General features: G+C 52.3%; 1 long non-coding RNA gene across 1 annotated transcript in view; it reads right to left on the reverse strand.

The window, feature by feature from the left end:
- The window catches only part of LOC143768739 (uncharacterized), a 58,086-nt gene that overhangs the window by 21,507 nt on the left and 19,587 nt on the right, over positions 1–16,992 (reverse strand). The window contains exon 3 of the long non-coding RNA XR_013214003.1: positions 782–843. This is a non-coding gene — a long non-coding RNA (uncharacterized LOC143768739). The remainder of the gene's footprint in view (positions 1–781; positions 844–16,992) is intronic.

Raw genomic sequence — 16,992 nt, forward strand, 5'->3', positions numbered from 1 at the left:
GAAAGGACCTAGGTGTGTGGGATAGACAGAGGGGAAAGCAGGGAACAGAGAGATCTGGTAAGTATGGAGGAGTATGGAGAGGTCAGAGAAGTCAGGAGGGGACATAGGGGTCTGGAGCAGACAGAAAGGTCTAGAAGGGAAGGAGGAGTCTGGATGGGACAGAGGGGAATGCAGAGAACAGAGGGTTCTGGAAAGGAAAGAGGAGTATTGAAGGTCAGAGAAGTCAGTAGAGGACACGGGTCTGAAGGGCACAGAAGGGTCTGGAAGGGACAGAGGAGTCTGGAGAGGACAGAGGGATCTGGAATGGATAGAATGGTCTGGAAGGAGAACAGGAGTCTGGAAGGGACAGAGGAGTGTAGGAAGGGACAGAGGAGTCTAAAGGGGGACAGAGAGGTCTGGAGAGGACAGCAAGAGCAGAACGGGGACAGAGGGGTCTGGAGAAAGTAGAGGCCTCAGGAGTGGATAAAGGGGTCTGGAAAGGATGGATGGTGATGTCTAGAGGGCACAATAGCGTCTCGAGGGGCAGATGTTTCTGGAGAGGACAGATGGAGGCCGAACCAAGCGAGTAGGTGAATTGGAAAGATGCAGAGATAGCTGATGGCCCAATGCTATATAAAGTGTAGACACTTTAAGAACATACAGTATATAGTGCTACATTATATCTACATCACCTGATATCACCACTATCATGACTTTTTTCTATACATTATTCCTTTACTGCAAGGATCTGTTTATGACGCAAGATTGATCCACTTATGTGTACAAATGAATTAACACTCACCCAAAGCCGCAGTGATTGTCAGTCTGAGATCCATTGTTACAATGTGACTGATCCCCTAATTCCTAATGAAAGGGAAATGGAACACAAGCAGCCAATCAGAGCAGAAATAATTACAGAGAGACTGGACTTCATTTTATAACAGACTGAAGGTGCAATTACAGAGCACAATTATCCGGACTGAGCAAACCTGGAAATCTACTATATAATTGTCTAAGGGGTACTTCTGTCTTTCTGTCTGTCCTTCTGTCTGTCTGTTGGCAACTTCCGTAACGGTTATTCATTCGCTGATTGGTCTCGGCAGCTGCCTGTCATGGCTGCCGCCACCAATCAGCTGTAAGGAGGTTGCTTTCCCTGCTCCTTGCCTGGAACCACTTAGTCAGACAACAGGGCTGTTGGGGGGAAGACTTTCTGCCCTGGACAGAGGGGACCAGGTGACTGCTGGGAAGAGAGAGGGGTGTGGTCAGAAAAGAGCTGGAGAGTGGAGAGAAGGCAGCGCGCCAAAGAGAGGGCAGGCTGCAGCGCCGTGCTCCCCTAAAGGTAGTGCTCCCCGTGAGGGCACTGAGGCTGAGATACCCACCAGAGTGAAGGCTGGATGTGAGGGTGTAGACTCGGAAGCCTCCTGAATCAGAGACAGTGATTGGGGTGCAGCCCTGGTGACCACAGCGACAAGCAAAGATCCCTGAGTGTGATAAGTAACCTCCCAGTGTGTGTGACAGTTACTAGAGAGAGACTGTCAGCCTGGTGCACAGAGACTCCTGCAGCAGGAGACTGTGCTACTTCCTGGTTCCAGTTTCACTTTGAGAAGAACAGACTGCAAAAGTTTAACCCCGGAGTCACCAGTTCTCAGAAGACAGGAAAGACTTCAGACTCTTCGGCCATGTTCACACTTCGCGGTTTTTACCGCGGATCCGCGGCGATTTTGATGCTGCGGTTCCGCAGCAGTTTCCATAGCGTTTCCATTAACATGTAAACCCTAGGGAAACCGCAAACCGCTGTGCACATGCTGCGGGAAAAACCGCGCAGAAACGCAGCGGTTTAAAACCCACAGCATGTCACTTCTTTGTGCAGAATCGCAGCAATTCTGCACCCATAGGAATGCATTGAACCGCTTACTTCCCGCATGGGGCTGTGCCCACTTTGCGGGAAGTAAGCGGATAATGCGCGGTTGCTACCCGGGGTGGAGGAGAGGAGACTCTCCTCCAGGCCCTGGGAAGCATAAATAGTGTAAAAAAAAAGAATTAAAATAAAAAATAATGCTATACTCACCTCTCAGCGCTGCCCGCGGCCGTCCGGTCAGAGTTGCTGTGCCGAGCAGGACCTGTGGTGACGTCGCGGTCACATGACCGTGATGATGCCGCGGTCACATGACCGTGACGTCACGAAGGTCCTTCTCGGCACAGCAGCTTTTGGAATCGGACCGCCGAGTGCAGCGCCGAGGAGATCGCGACGTCAGAGGGTGAGTATAACCAATTTTTATTATTTTTATCATTACTATTGATGCTGCATATTGCTGCATATGCAGCATCAATAGTACAGGAGTAAACCCGCAGAGCACACCGCAAAGTGTGCACATGGCCTTCAAGTGCCGCTGGTGACTGTACCCACATTGGAATAAGGACCCTCCAGTCAGGATTTCCCTGGACTGATAAGTTACAAGAACACTCGTTTTCCATTTCTATTCTGCTTAACTGTTTCATACCTTCAGTTAACTTGTTGTGTACTGTTATACTGCTTGCTTTACCTTTGCTCACCCCGTTTACTCCCTGCGAGGAGAATTTTACCCCTGTTAATAAATCCCCTCCAACTGTCTGTTCCGTGGTGACATACTCAACCCTGCACTCTATTACACTTGGTGTAGTCGGCAGGATGTCACACGGTAGCGCGGAAGGGGCAGACCAAGCAGTTGAGGGAGGCCCCAGGTCTAGCATCTCCCTGGGAGCCATGTTAGTTAACCTGCCAAAATTTTCAGGGAGCAATGTCATGTTGTGGAGTTGGACGGAGCGCATCCGAGGGATGATGCGGATGCATCCTATGACACCAGCTCTGCAGGCGGAAATAGCTGTGATGGCCCTAGAGGGGGATGCACGGGACTCTGTTATGCTCAGACCCCCCCAGGCGAGAGATACCCTGGACAAAGTATTACGTATACTTGAGGAGACGCATGGGGACTCCACTGACGTAGGGGAGCTGCGCATGCGACTGTTTCGCTGGGTGCGAAGAGAGGGGAGACCGTGACGCAATATATGAACGCACTGCAGGAGCTTCATACTGCCATTATACGGAAGGACGGCGTAGGTGTGGGGTCAGTTGACGTTGTGCTGCGAGACCAACTGGTGACAGGCTTGCGAGATGTGTTGATGAAACAGGCCCTGCGAGAGCGCATGCGCGTAAAGCTAGATATGACTTTTTCTGAGGTCGGGAGTGAGGCACGGACGCGCGAGCAAGAGCAAGGGGTGGTAGTGCCAGTGGGAAAGGTATGGAGCAGGGAGGTAACAGCCCCTCAATGGGTAGAAGACTTGAAGAAGGAGGTTAAGCGAGTCCGTGAGGAGGTGGCTGAATATAAGAAGATCCCTGCTGCAGAGTACAGTCCTCCGGTGCGAGAAAGAGAGACCGCCCCCCCAAAGTGAGACTAGTGCCGCTCGGCGAAGAAGACTGCCTAGATGCTACAACTGCGGAGCACACAGTCAAAATGAAGAGGAGGCGATGTGGACCCGAGATTCCCAGCTGAAGATAAGAAGAATCTGGGAGGAGATTGAGTCTGGGGAAAGCCCTTACTGCCGTTTTGGGGACCAGCGGCATACCCCGAGGTAACGTGCGGAAGCCACAAGAAAGAGATAGAGGAGAGGTGCACAGCATGAAGAAGGCTTCGGTGGTGGCCCCAGAGTGTAACTCCATATCCTGGGGTGTAGAGCAACCGCAGATGAGAGATGTCCCCCGCCGAGGTCGACGATCCAGACTGAAGCGCCCTCCAGACAGATGCAGACGTGAGTGCTGGTCGTGCAGAATGGTGGGACACATGTCTAGAAATTGCCCTACCCGAGAAGAGCGGTGGCAGAGATCCGCTCACCCCTCTGAGGGTCCTGCTAACTGGAGGGAACGTCACCCCTGGAGGGAATGGTACGGCAGGAAGAGAAAAGTTCCACCTAGGGCAAGACAGTACCACAATGTCGGACGCCAAGGAGAAGTGGAGGAGGTGTCAAGCATCTCTGGTGAAATGACTGCGCTGTCCCAACACGTAAAGGTGAGCCTGGTGGATCTACAGCCTGGGTCTGAAGGTTTTGTTGGTGAGACTCAGCCCGGAGGAGAGAAAGTGCCAAGTGTTCCTGCAACACTCATTTTCAAGGTCCGAGCCGATGAGAAGGAGGAACCACTGATGTCGTCCCCTGAAGTGAAGAAAGTGCTGGCTGTCAGCTCACCAGTTCCTGATCGGACAGGGGAAATGGAACAGCTGTGTGAGACAGGGCATGTGGCTGAGAAGCCCTGGGAAGTGCTGCCCGCAGAGCCCGGCGCAGATGACAAAGAGTCCGGCCTGCATGGTCTTAATTCATCTGACTCAAGCTTCGACAAGAATGCTCCTGTCAAAGAGAGGGGGAGCTATGGAGAAGAATTACTTGTACTAAGCCCCCAGACTGAGGAACCCGAGCAAGAAGCCCCTACGCAAACACCTGCTACCGGCAAGGCTAAGAAGAAGAAGAAAAAGAAGAAGAGGACAGCAGTTGTTGATGAAGCAGAGAAAGCATATCTCAACCTGACTGATGAACAGCTCCTAGACCATTTAGTTTGGGAGTATGTGCAAGAAGAAAGGCAGAAGGAGATGCGAGGATTGCCAGTATCTGACTCCCCTCAAAAGAACAAAGAGAAGCACGAAGAGACCTCGCCCGTGGAATGGCGAGCTTTAAGAGAGGGGGAATGTAAGGAGGTTGCTTTCCCTGCTCCTTGCCTGGAACCACTTAGTCAGACAGCAGGGCTGTTGGGGGGAAGACTTTCTGCCCTGGACAGAGGGGACCAGGTGACTGCTGGGAAGAGAGACGGTGTGGTCAGAAAAGAGCAGGAGAGCGGAGAGAAGGCAGCGTGCCAAAGAGAGGGCAGGCTGCAGCGCCGTGCTTCCCTAAAGGTAGTGCTCCCCGTGAGGGCACTGAGACTGAGATACCCACCAGAGTGAAGGCTGGATGTGAGTGTGTAGACTCGGAAGCCTCCTGAATCGGAGACAGTGACTCAGGTGTAGCCCTGGTGACCGCAGCGACAAGCAAAGATCCCTGAGTGTGATAAGTAACTGCCCAGTGTGTGTGTGTGACAGCGTTAAGGTACCGTCACATTAAGCGACGCTGCAGCGATATAGACAACGATGCCGATCGCTGCAGCATCGCTGTTTTGTCGCTGTGTGGTCGCTGGAGAGCTGTCACACAGACAGCTCTCCAGCGACCAACAATGCCGAAGTCCCCTGGTAACCAGGGTAAACATCGGGTTACTAAGCGCAGGGCCGCGCTTAGTAACCCGATGTTTACCCTGGTTACCATTGTAAATGTAAAAAAAAACAAACAGTACATACTTACATTCCGGTGTCTGTCCCCCGGCCTCAGCTTCCCTGCACTGTCTCAGCGCCGGCCGGTCGTAAAGCAGAGCGATGACGTCACCGCTGTGCTTTGCGGCCGGCCGGCGCTCACAGTCAGTGCGGAAGCTGACGGCGAGGGGACAGACACCGGAATGTAAGTATGTACTGTTTGTTTTTTTAAACATTTACAATGGTAACCAGGGTAAACATCGAGTTACTAAGCGCGGCCCTGCGCTTAGTAACCCGATGCTTACCCTGATTACCCGGGGACTTCGGCATCATTGGTCGTTGCTTTTGCTGTCAAACACGACGATACACGCCGATCTGACGACCAAATAAAGTTCTGAACTTTCAGCTACGACCAACGATATCACAGCTGGATCCAGATCGCTGCTGCGTGTCAAACACAACGATATCGCTATCCAGGACGCTGCAACATCACGGATCGCTATCGTTATCGTTGTAAAGTCGTTTAGTGTGAAGATACCTTTACTACAGAGAGACTGTCAGCCTGGTGCACAGAGACTCCTGCAGCAGTGAAGGAGACTGTGCTACTTCCTGGTTCCAGTTTCACTTTGAGAAGAACAGACTGCAAAAGTTTAACCCCGGAGTCACCAGTTCTCAGAAGACAGGAAAGACTTCAGACTCTTCAAGTGCTGCTGGTGACTGTACCCACATTGGAATAAGGACCCTCCAGTCAGGATTTCCCTGGACTGATAAGTTACAAGAACACTCGTTTTCCATTTCTATTCTGCTTAACTGTTTCATACCTTCAGTTAACTTGTTGTGTACTGTTATACTGCTTGCTTTACCTTTGCTCACCCCCTGTTTACTCCCTGCGAGGAGAATTTTACCCCTGTTAATAAATCCCCTCCAACAGTTGGTCTGTCTGTTCCGTGGTGACATACTCAACCCTGCACTCTATTACACAGCGACGGGCACAGTCCAATTAGTCCCTCCCTACTCCCCTGCAGTCAGTGCTGGCCGGCCGCTCCATACTCCCCGCAGTCACGGCTCACACAGGGATAATGCCAGCGGTAACGGACCGCGTAATGCCACGGGTAACTCACTCCGTTACCGCCAGTATTAACCCTGTGTGACCAAGTTTTTACTATTGACGCTGCCTATGCAGCGTCAATAGTAAAAGGATCTAATATTAAAAATAATAATAATAAAAAAAAAATCATTATATACTCACCTTCCGCTGCCTTTCCCGCTCCTCGCCACTCCGGTCACCGCATCATATGGCAGAAGGACCTGCTATGACGTCACGGTCATGTGACCGTGACGTCATCACAGGCCATGCGCGCCTGCGCGAAGAGGACCTGTTATGACGTCACGGTCATGTGACCGTGACGTCATCACGCCCTGGGACCGGAAGCTGCCGCCGACAGAACTACAAGTATGGTAAGTATGTTACGACTACAAGGGGCCCTCCGATTGGAAGGTGAGTATGTTTATTTTTTATTTTTTAACCTGTGACATACGTGGCTGGGTTATATATTACGTCGCAGGGCAATATACTACGTGGCTCTGTGCTGTAAACTTTTCACGGGGAGACTAGGTGGGTAAGAGCTTATAACCCGGGCCCCTGCAATTTCCCTAAGGGTACCGTCACACAGTGTCATTTTCATCGCTACGACGGCACGATTCGTGACGTTGCAGCGTCGTATAAGTATCGCTCCAGCGTCGTAGACTGCGGTCACACGTTGCAATACACGGCGCTGGAGCGATAATTTCATGACGTATTTGCGATGTAGAAGCCGTTGGTTACTGTGCGCACATCGTATACAACCTGTGTCACACGATGCAATCATGCCGCCACAGCGGGACACTAGACGACGAAAGAAAGTTTCAAACGATCTGCTACGACGTACGATTCTCAGCGGGGATCCGGATCGCAGTAGCGTGTCAGACACAACGATATCGTAAATGCATCGCTGGAACGTCACGAATCGTGCCGTCGTAGCGATCAAAATTGCACTGTGTGACGGTACCCTAAGACTAGGGAAATCCTGACTGACCCTCTACCTGGAGTTTACACTAATGGTGTGCCAGGGCTCCACCCTTTCCCTATCTCCTGTTTAAGTCCTAGGCTGATACCACCGCCCACAACCCAGTGAAGTGGTAATACCAATACCCACAATAAGAACAGACAAGGGTAACGGAAAATATACACCACGCAACAGTCACTCAGGAATACACTGTAAGGGTATGTGCACACGTCCGGATTTCTTGCAGAAATTTCCTGAAGAAAACCGGAAATTTTCTGCAAGAAATCCGCATTTTTTTTTTGCTTTTTTTTCCCGGTTTTTTTAGCATTTTGCAAGCATAATTAGCTTGCAGAATGCTAAGGTTTTCCAAGCGATCTGTAGCATCGCTTGGAAAACTGACTGACAGGTTGGTCACACTTGTCAAACATAGTGTTTGACAAGTGTGACCAACTTTTTACTATAGATGCTGCTTATGCAAATATAGGAAGAAGTAAATAAGACACAGGAAAATACACCACCAGCAATGAATCTCCAACTACTAGCTCACCACTCCAGACCGAGATAACAACGGAAAAGACAGAAGCTATAATCGGCGACGCCCAAAGATCAGGAGAACTATTTAAAGGAAATGGGCATGGCCCAGCTTCCAATCCGAGGATCAGATAAATTAACCCCGGAACAGCTAGATAAAAACTAGCCGACGCCAATGAGCAAATAGTGGTCAAAAGCGGAATTACCGCTGTCTGTCGGACGACCTGGTCTGAACAGCGTCCGACATGACAGTACCCCGCCTTCTACGAGGGACCCCAGGGCCCTCACGGCTTATAGGACCCGGCTTGTCCGGATGGCGACGATGAAAAAACCTGACCAGCCGATCCGCATGAATGTCCGAGGCTGGTACCCAGGACCTCTCCTCAGGCCCATAACCACGCCAGTGTACCAAGTATTTTAAAGTGCGGCGCACCACACGAGAGTCAACCACCCTGGAGACTTCAAATTCTAGGTTACCATCCACCAAGACTGGAGGTGGCATAGGCGCCGCGTCCACAGAACCCACCACCTTCAGAAGAGACCTGTGGAACACGTTGTGTATCTTATACACCGTATGGAGCTCCAGTCGGTACGCTACTTGGTTAATGACGGCGGTGACCCTAAATGGACCAATAAACCGTGGACCCAATTTAAGGGATGGTATCTTGAGTCTTATGTTTTTTGTGGATAACCACACCCAGTCATCCACACTCAGGTCCGGACCTGGCACACGCCTACTGTCAGCCACACGTTTGTACCTAGCACCCACACTCAACAGGCGCTGTTTCACTCTCCTCCAGACTGATGACAATTGTGTTCCTAACTGGTCTTCCTCCGGAACGCCGGAAGAGCCCCTCTGACTCAAAGTACAAAACTGAGGATGTAGCTCGTAAACACAAAAAAACGGAGACTCCCCAGACGACTCCTGGTGGTGATTATTGATGGCAAACTCAGCCAAAGGAAGAAAGGTAGACCACTCCTCCTGGTTATCAGAGACAAAGCAGCGTAAGTACTGCTCCAAATTTTGGTTCATACGCTCGGTCTGACCATTTGTCTGGGGATGAAACGCAGACAAATGAGACAACTTGATCCCCAGCCGTGAGCAAAATGCTTTCCAAAATTTTGTTACAAACTGAGTACCCCTATCTGACACGATGTCAGACGGAACTCCATGAAGCCTGACCACCTCCTGCACAAACACCTGAGCAAGAGTCTTAGCGTTAGGTAAAGAAGGCAAAGACACGAAGTGCGACATTTTTGAAAACTGATCCACAATCACCAAAATGACCGTGTTCCCAGCTGAGGGAGGCAAATCAGTGATGAAATCCATGGAGATTTCCATCCATGGCTTACTAGGTACCTCCAGAGGAAGTAGTGTGCCAACAGGACGGGAGCGGGGCGTCTTCGCCCTAGCGCACGTGGTGCAAGCTGACACATATGAGACCACGTCCTGTCGGATTTTGGGCCACCAAAACCGATGTGACACCAACTCCAAAGTACCTCTAACCCCTGGGTGGCCAGCCAGGACAGTATCATGATGCTCCGCCAACACCTTTAGGCGGAGATGAAGCGGTACAAAAGATTTGTTGATGGAAAGCTCAGATGGTATCTCCTCCTGAGCCTCGGCAATCTCAGCCTCAACCTCGGTAGTGAGAGCTGAAACCACAACACCCTTTTGGAGAATGGGTACTGGGTCTTCCCGAGGTTCTCCCCCCGGAAAACACCTGGACAGAGCATCCGCCTTAGTGTTTTTAGACCCTGGTCTGTAAGTGACAACAAAGTTGAACTGCGTGAAAAACAATGCCCAGCGAGCCTGCCTGGGAGACAGACGCTTGTCAGACTCCAAATACAGCAGATTCTTATGATCAGTAGTGTTGAGCGATACTTTCCGATATCGGAAAGTATCGGTATCGGAAAGTATCGGCCGATACCGTCACAGTATCGGAATCCAATCCGATACCGATACCCGATCCCAATGCAAGTCAATGGGACGAAAATATCGGAATTAAAATAAACCCTTTATACACTTGTAGGTTCATTCTACATGAAGGAAAACAACTAAGAATATTGTAGGATGTATTGGGGGACGTGGCGGAGATATTAAAGGGACAGAGGTTTAGCCCAATGTAATAGAATAGCAGGATTTTTTATTTTTTTTTATGAAGTTCGGCGTTAGAAAGAATTTGACTATGTTTTTTTTTTTTTTTTTATGTCAGATATTGATGTTTCACTACTTCCACGCCCTTCACCTTCTTTTTTACTTCTCCCACGCTTTCTTCTTAATTATCCTCATCATCAGCTTCTTTGACATCAACTTCTTCACCTTATTCATCTTCTTCTTCATCTTCTACCTATTATTTTTTGGGTTACATTGTTCATATTCTTTTTATTTTACTATTATCTTCATCATATTCAACTTCTTCATCATATTCTTATTTGTGACAGGCATTCCCGTAGTTGTTATCTATAAAAGTTTGAAGATTACACCTTCCGTTCTGCCTGTCACAAAACAGTTACATTTGTCCGCGTTCAGTTTGGCCTGCAGCATCAGGCTTTATCCAGGGGCACCACGAGGAGGAACGGACTCACCCCCATACACTGCTTAGTCTTCTTCTGCTTATAATTTACATAATATTTTTTGCTCTGATATTTTGTGTTATGCTTAATGTCCTTCTGCTCTTTGTTCTGCAGCCTCTTGTTCTTCTGCTTCTCGGTCTTCCAGGTCGTCGTCGTCTCCAGGGTCGTCGTCTCCGGGGTCGTCGTCATCGGGGTGGTCTTCAGGGTCGTCGTCTCCGGGGTCGTCGTCATCGGGGTGGTCTTCGGGGTCATCGTCTCCAGGGTCGTCGTCATCACGGTGGTTGTCGTCTCTGGTGTCGTCGTCATCTTAGGGGTGGTCTTCCGGGTCATTGTGTTTAGTCTCTTGAACTTGGAAATGTAGCAGAAGGTACAAGAAGGCTGAGAAAATGCCGAGAACCAGCTGATGGAACTGGAACTCGGATGGCTACCCGAAGGTCCAAGAGCCAATGGAACTACCGAGGACCAGCTGACGTTACTGGAACCCGGTTACTAAGCAGGAGGTACCTGTGCTGAAAGCACTACCAAGGACCACCTGACGTTGGTGGAACTCGGATACCCAGAGGGAGGCACCTAAGCCAAAGGCTCTGCCCGGAACCAGCTGACGGTACTGGAACCAGGATGGGGAGCAGAAGGTACAAGAGCAAAAGACACTGCCGAGAACCAGCTGACGGTGCTGGAACCCGGATGGGTAGCCGAAGGTCCAAGAGCCAATGGAACTACCGAGGACCAGCTGACGTTACTGGAACCCGGTTACTAAGCAGGAGGTACCCGTGCCTGAAAGCACTACCAAGGACCACCTGACGTTGGTGGAACTCGGATACCAAAGGGAGGCACCTAAGCCAAAGGCTCTGCCCGGAACCAGCTGACGGTACTGGAACCAGGATGGGGAGCAGAAGGTACAAGAGCAAGTGTCTGCGTGGCTTTTGCAGGACACGATGCCGGCTGCACAGCAGGGGAACAGCTGGCGGTGCTGGACCCCACTGACACATTGGCGAGGTGTTTTTCTCTGTGCAGCTAGCACATCTGGGCCCCAACTGGCGGTTTGTTAGAGCCCAGGGTCAGCAGGAGGAGGAGCAGGAGGAGGAGGAGCAGGGGGAGGGGAGTGTAGGCCGAAGCCTGCACTGGCGGCAGCTTTGGGTCTGTTGTGTCTGCGTGGCTTTTGCAGGACACGTTGCCGGCTACACAGCAGGGGAACAGCTGGCGGTGCTGGACCCCACTGACACATTGGCGAGGTGTTTGGCTCTGTGCAGCCAGCACTTCCGGACAGCAACGATCGGTGTTGGAGCCCGGGCTCTGCAGGGGGAGCAGAGTGTAGGCCGAAGCCTACTTGAACCGATTTCAAAGGTCACCTTTAACCCCCCCTCAGGGGTTAGAAAGTAGAAGAGCCACAGCTTATGCAGCAGTAGTGCTGCACAAGTCAAAGGTTGCTCTTTTAATTTTTCTCCTTGCACACGCTGAATGAAACACGTATAACATTTAGCCCTTTATACAGTCAAACTGTGTTGGAGGCGCGAGTTCCCTTTGTAATGAGACGCAGCACAGATGTCAAGAATCCCACCTTGGTGCTGGGTGCAGCCTCCCGAGCGTTGTTATTTGCTGTACAGGAGTCTGCGCTGTCGTGTTATCCCCTGGCCTAGCGCCGTTAGCGCTGCCCATCTTCTGGCATCATGTAATGTCGGCCGGTGCGGTTCGCGATGCCCATGAATCCCAGCCCCGCAGTGTCTTAACATTGTTAAAACACTGCGGGGCTGGGATTCAGGGCCTGGCGCAGCACATATGTTGGCCTCTCACACTCGGGTCCTTACACCCGCTTCAGACTGTGCGGCGTCATCTGATCCCTTATCGCATGCCACGGCCATGAAGCCGCACAGTCCGAAGAAGGCGGAAGGAGAGGAGGGACAGGCGAACTGATGCACTGATCCTGCCCATGAATCACACCCTCGCAGTCCCAATAAATAAGACACCGAGGGGCGTTGTGTGGGTCAGGGCGGCCGCAGAGGCGCAGGCAGCCAAACAATGATGCCAGAAGACGGGCAGCGCTACCAAGGGGGTTGCAGCGTGTCATTACAAAGGAAAGTCACACCACCGGGACGGTTAAATGGTCACACAGAGGACACATTTCAGACGTGTTTTCAGTTCCACATGTGCGAGGAGAATACGTTTCTGAGCCACCTTGCACACATGCAGCATTACCGCTGTACAAGGTGGCTGGATAACGTAAAAACGCCTGGGGGAGGGGGGACAGGTTCCCTTCAATTTCAGTTCTTGTGTCTGCGTGGCTTTTGCAGGACACGTTGCCGGCTGCACAGCAGGGGAACAGCTGGCGGTGCTGGACCCCACTGACACATTGGCTGGTGTTTTTCTCTGTGCAGCTAGCACATCTGGGCCCCAACTGGCGGTGTGTTAGAGCCCAGGGACAGCAGGAGGAGGAGCAGGAGGAGGAGGAGCAGGGGGAGGGGAGTGTAGGCCGAAGCCTGCACTGGCGGCAGCTTTGGGTCTGTTGTGTCTGCGTGGCTTTTGCAGGACACGTTGCCGGCTACACAGCAGGGGAACAGCTGGCGGTGCTGGACCCCACTGACACATTGGCGAGGTGTTTGGCTCTGTGCAGCCAGCACTTCCGGACAGCAACTAGCGTTGTTGGAGCCCGGGCTCTGCAGGTGGAGCAGAGTGTAGGCCGAAGCCTAATTGAACCGATTTCAAAAGTCACCTTTAACCCCCCCTCAGGGGTTACAAAGTAGAAGAGCCACAGCTTATGCAGCAGCAGTGCTGCGCAAGTCAAAGGTTGCTCTTGTAATTTTTCTCCTTGCACACGCTGAATGGAACACGTATAACATTCAGCCCTTTATACAGTCAAACTGTGTAATGGAGGCGAGAGTTCCCTTTGTAATGAGACGCAGCACAGGTGTCAAGAATCCCACCTTGGTGCTGGGTGCAGCCTCCCGAGCGTTGTTATTTGCTGTACAGGAGTCTGCGCTGTCGTGTTATCCCCTGGCCTAGCGCCGTTAGCGCTGCCCATCTTCTGGCATCATGTAATGTCGGCCGGTGCGGTTCGCGATGCCCATGAATCCCAGCCCCGCAGTGTCTTAACATTGTTAAAACACTGCGGGGCTGGGATTCAGGGCCTGGCGCAGCACATATGTTGGCCTCTCACACTCGGGTCCTTACACCCGCTTCAGACTGTGCGGCGTCATCTGATCCCTTATCGCATGCCACGGCCATGAAGCCGCACAGTCCGAAGAAGGCGGAAGGAGAGGAGGGACAGGCGAACTGATGCACTGATCCTGCCCATGAATCACACCCTCGCAGTCCCAATAAATAAGACACCGAGGGGCGTTGTGTGGGTCAGGGCGGCCGCAGAGGCGCAGGCAGCCAAACAATGATGCCAGAAGACGGGCAGCGCTACCAAGGGGGTTGCAGCGTGTCATTACAAAGGAAAGTCACACCACCGGGACGGTTAAATGGTCACACAGAGGACACATTTCAGACGTGTTTTCAGTTCCACATGTGCGAGGAGAATACGTTTCTGAGCCACCTTGCACACATGCAGCATTACCGCTGTACAAGGTGGTTGGATAACGTAAAAACGCCTGGGGGAGGGGGGACAGGTTCCCTTCAATTTCAGTTCTTGTGTCTGCGTGGCTTTTGCAGGACACGTTGCCGGCTGCACAGCAGGGGAACAGCTGGCGGTGCTGGACCCCACTGACACATTGGCTGGTGTTTTTCTCTGTGCAGCTAGCACATCTGGGCCCCAACTGGCGGTGTGTTAGAGCCCAGGGACAGCAGGAGGAGGAGCAGGAGGAGGAGGAGCAGGGGGAGGGGAGTGTAGGCCGAAGCCTGCACTGGCGGCAGCTTTGGGTCTGTTGTGTCTGCGTGGCTTTTGCAGGACACGTTGCCGGCTACACAGCAGGGGAACAGCTGGCGGTGCTGGACCCCACTGACACATTGGCGAGGTGTTTGGCTCTGTGCAGCCAGCACTTCCGGACAGCAACTAGCGTTGTTGGAGCCCGGGCTCTGCAGGTGGAGCAGAGTGTAGGCCGAAGCCTAATTGAACCGATTTCAAAAGTCACCTTTAACCCCCCCTCAGGGGTTACAAAGTAGAAGAGCCACAGCTTATGCAGCAGCAGTGCTGCGCAAGTCAAAGGTTGCTCTTGTAATTTTTCTCCTTGCACACGCTGAATGGAACACGTATAACATTCAGCCCTTTATACAGTCAAACTGTGTAATGGAGGCGAGAGTTCCCTTTGTAATGAGACGCAGCACAGGTGTCAAGAATCCCACCTTGGTGCTGGGTGCAGCCTCCCGAGCGTTGTTATTTGCTGTACAGGAGTCTGCGCTGTCGTGTTATCCCCTGGCCTAGCGCCGTTAGCGCTGCCCATCTTCTGGCATCATGTAATGTCGGCCGGTGCGGTTCGCGATGCCCATGAATCCCAGCCCCGCAGTGTCTTAACATTGTTAAAACACTGCGGGGCTGGGATTCAGGGCCTGGCGCAGCACATATGTTGGCCTCTCACACTCGGGTCCTTACACCCGCTTCAGACTGTGCGGCGTCATCTGATCCCTTATCGCATGCCACGGCCATGAAGCCGCACAGTCCGAAGAAGGCGGAAGGAGAGGAGGGACAGGCGAACTGATGCACTGATCCTGCCCATGAATCACACCCTCGCAGTCCCAATAAATAAGACACCGAGGGGCGTTGTGTGGGTCAGGGCGGCCGCAGAGGCGCAGGCAGCCAAACAATGATGCCAGAAGACGGGCAGCGCTACCAAGGGGGTTGCAGCGTGTCATTACAAAGGAAAGTCACACCACCGGGACGGTTAAATGGTCACACAGAGGACACATTTCAGACGTGTTTTCAGTTCCACATGTGCGAGGAGAATACGTTTCTGAGCCACCTTGCACACATGCAGCATTACCGCTGTACAAGGTGGCTGGATAACGTAAAAACGCCTGGGGGAGGGGGGACAGGTTCCCTTCAATTTCAGTTCTTGTGTCTGCGTGGCTTTTGCAGGACACGTTGCCGGCTGCACAGCAGGGGAACAGCTGGCGGTGCTGGACCCCACTGACACATTGGCTGGTGTTTTTCTCTGTGCAGCTAGCACATCTGGGCCCCAACTGGCGGTGTGTTAGAGCCCAGGGACAGCAGGAGGAGGAGCAGGAGGAGGAGGAGCAGGGGGAGGGGAGTGTAGGCCGAAGCCTGCACTGGCGGCAGCTTTGGGTCTGTTGTGTCTGCGTGGCTTTTGCAGGACACGTTGCCGGCTACACAGCAGGGGAACAGCTGGCGGTGCTGGACCCCACTGACACATTGGCGAGGTGTTTGGCTCTGTGCAGCCAGCACTTCCGGACAGCAACTAGCGTTGTTGGAGCCCGGGCTCTGCAGGTGGAGCAGAGTGTAGGCCGAAGCCTAATTGAACCGATTTCAAAAGTCACCTTTAACCCCCCCTCAGGGGTTACAAAGTAGAAGAGCCACAGCTTATGCAGCAGTAGTGGTGCACAAGTCAAAGGTTGCTCTTTTAATTTTTCTCCTTGCACACGCTGAATGGAACACGTATAACATTTAGCCCTTTATACAGTCAAACTGTGTTGGAGGCGCGAGTTCCCTTTGTAATGAGACGCAGCACAGATGTCAAGAATCCCACCTTGGTGCTGGGTGCAGCCTCCTGAGCGTTGTTATTTGCTGTACAGGAGTCTGCGCTGTCGTGTTATCCCCTGGCCTAGCGCTGTTAGCGCTGCCCATCTTCTGACCTCATTTAATGTTGGCTGGTGCGGTTCGCGATGCCCATGAATCACAGCCCCGCAGTGTATTGACATAGTTAAAACACTGCGGGGCTGGGATTCATGGCCTGGCGCAGCACATATGTTCGCCTCTCGCACTCGGGTCCTTACACCCGCTGCAGACTGTGCGGCGTCAGCTGATCCCTTATCGCATGCCACGGCCATGAAGCCGCACAGTCCGAAGAAGGCGGAAGGAGAGGAGGGACAGGCGAACTGATGCACTGATCCTGCCCATCAATCACACCCTCGCAGTCCCATTAAATAAGACAACGAGGGGCGTTGTGTGGGTCAGGGCGGCCGCAGAGGCGCAGCCAGCCAAACAATGATGCCAGAAGACGGGCAGCGTTACCAAGGAGCTTGTTGCGTGTGTCAATACAAAGTCAAATCACACCTGAGGGACGTTTTAATGGTCACAGAGGACACATTTTAGACGTGTTCACTTCAACATGGGCAAGGAGAATAAGTTTCTGAGCCACCTTGAACACATGCAGCATTACTGCTGTTCAAGGTAGCTGTAAAACATAGAAACACCTGGGGGAGGGGGGACAGGTTCCCTTCAATTTCAGTTCTTGTGTCTGCGTGGCGGTCGCAGGACACGTTGCCGGCTACACAGCAGGGGAACAGCTGGCGGTGCTGAACCCCACTGACACATTGGCTGGTGTTTTTCTCTGTGCAGCTAGCACATCTGGGCAAAAACTGGCGGTGTTAGAGCCCAGGGTCAGCAGGAGGAGCAGGGGGAGCGGAGTGTAGGCCGAAGCCTGCACTCGAGCAAGTTGAAAGGAAAC

Source organism: Ranitomeya variabilis, chromosome 4 (genome assembly GCF_051348905.1).
Source record: "Ranitomeya variabilis isolate aRanVar5 chromosome 4, aRanVar5.hap1, whole genome shotgun sequence".
NCBI lineage: Eukaryota > Metazoa > Chordata > Amphibia > Anura > Dendrobatidae > Ranitomeya > Ranitomeya variabilis.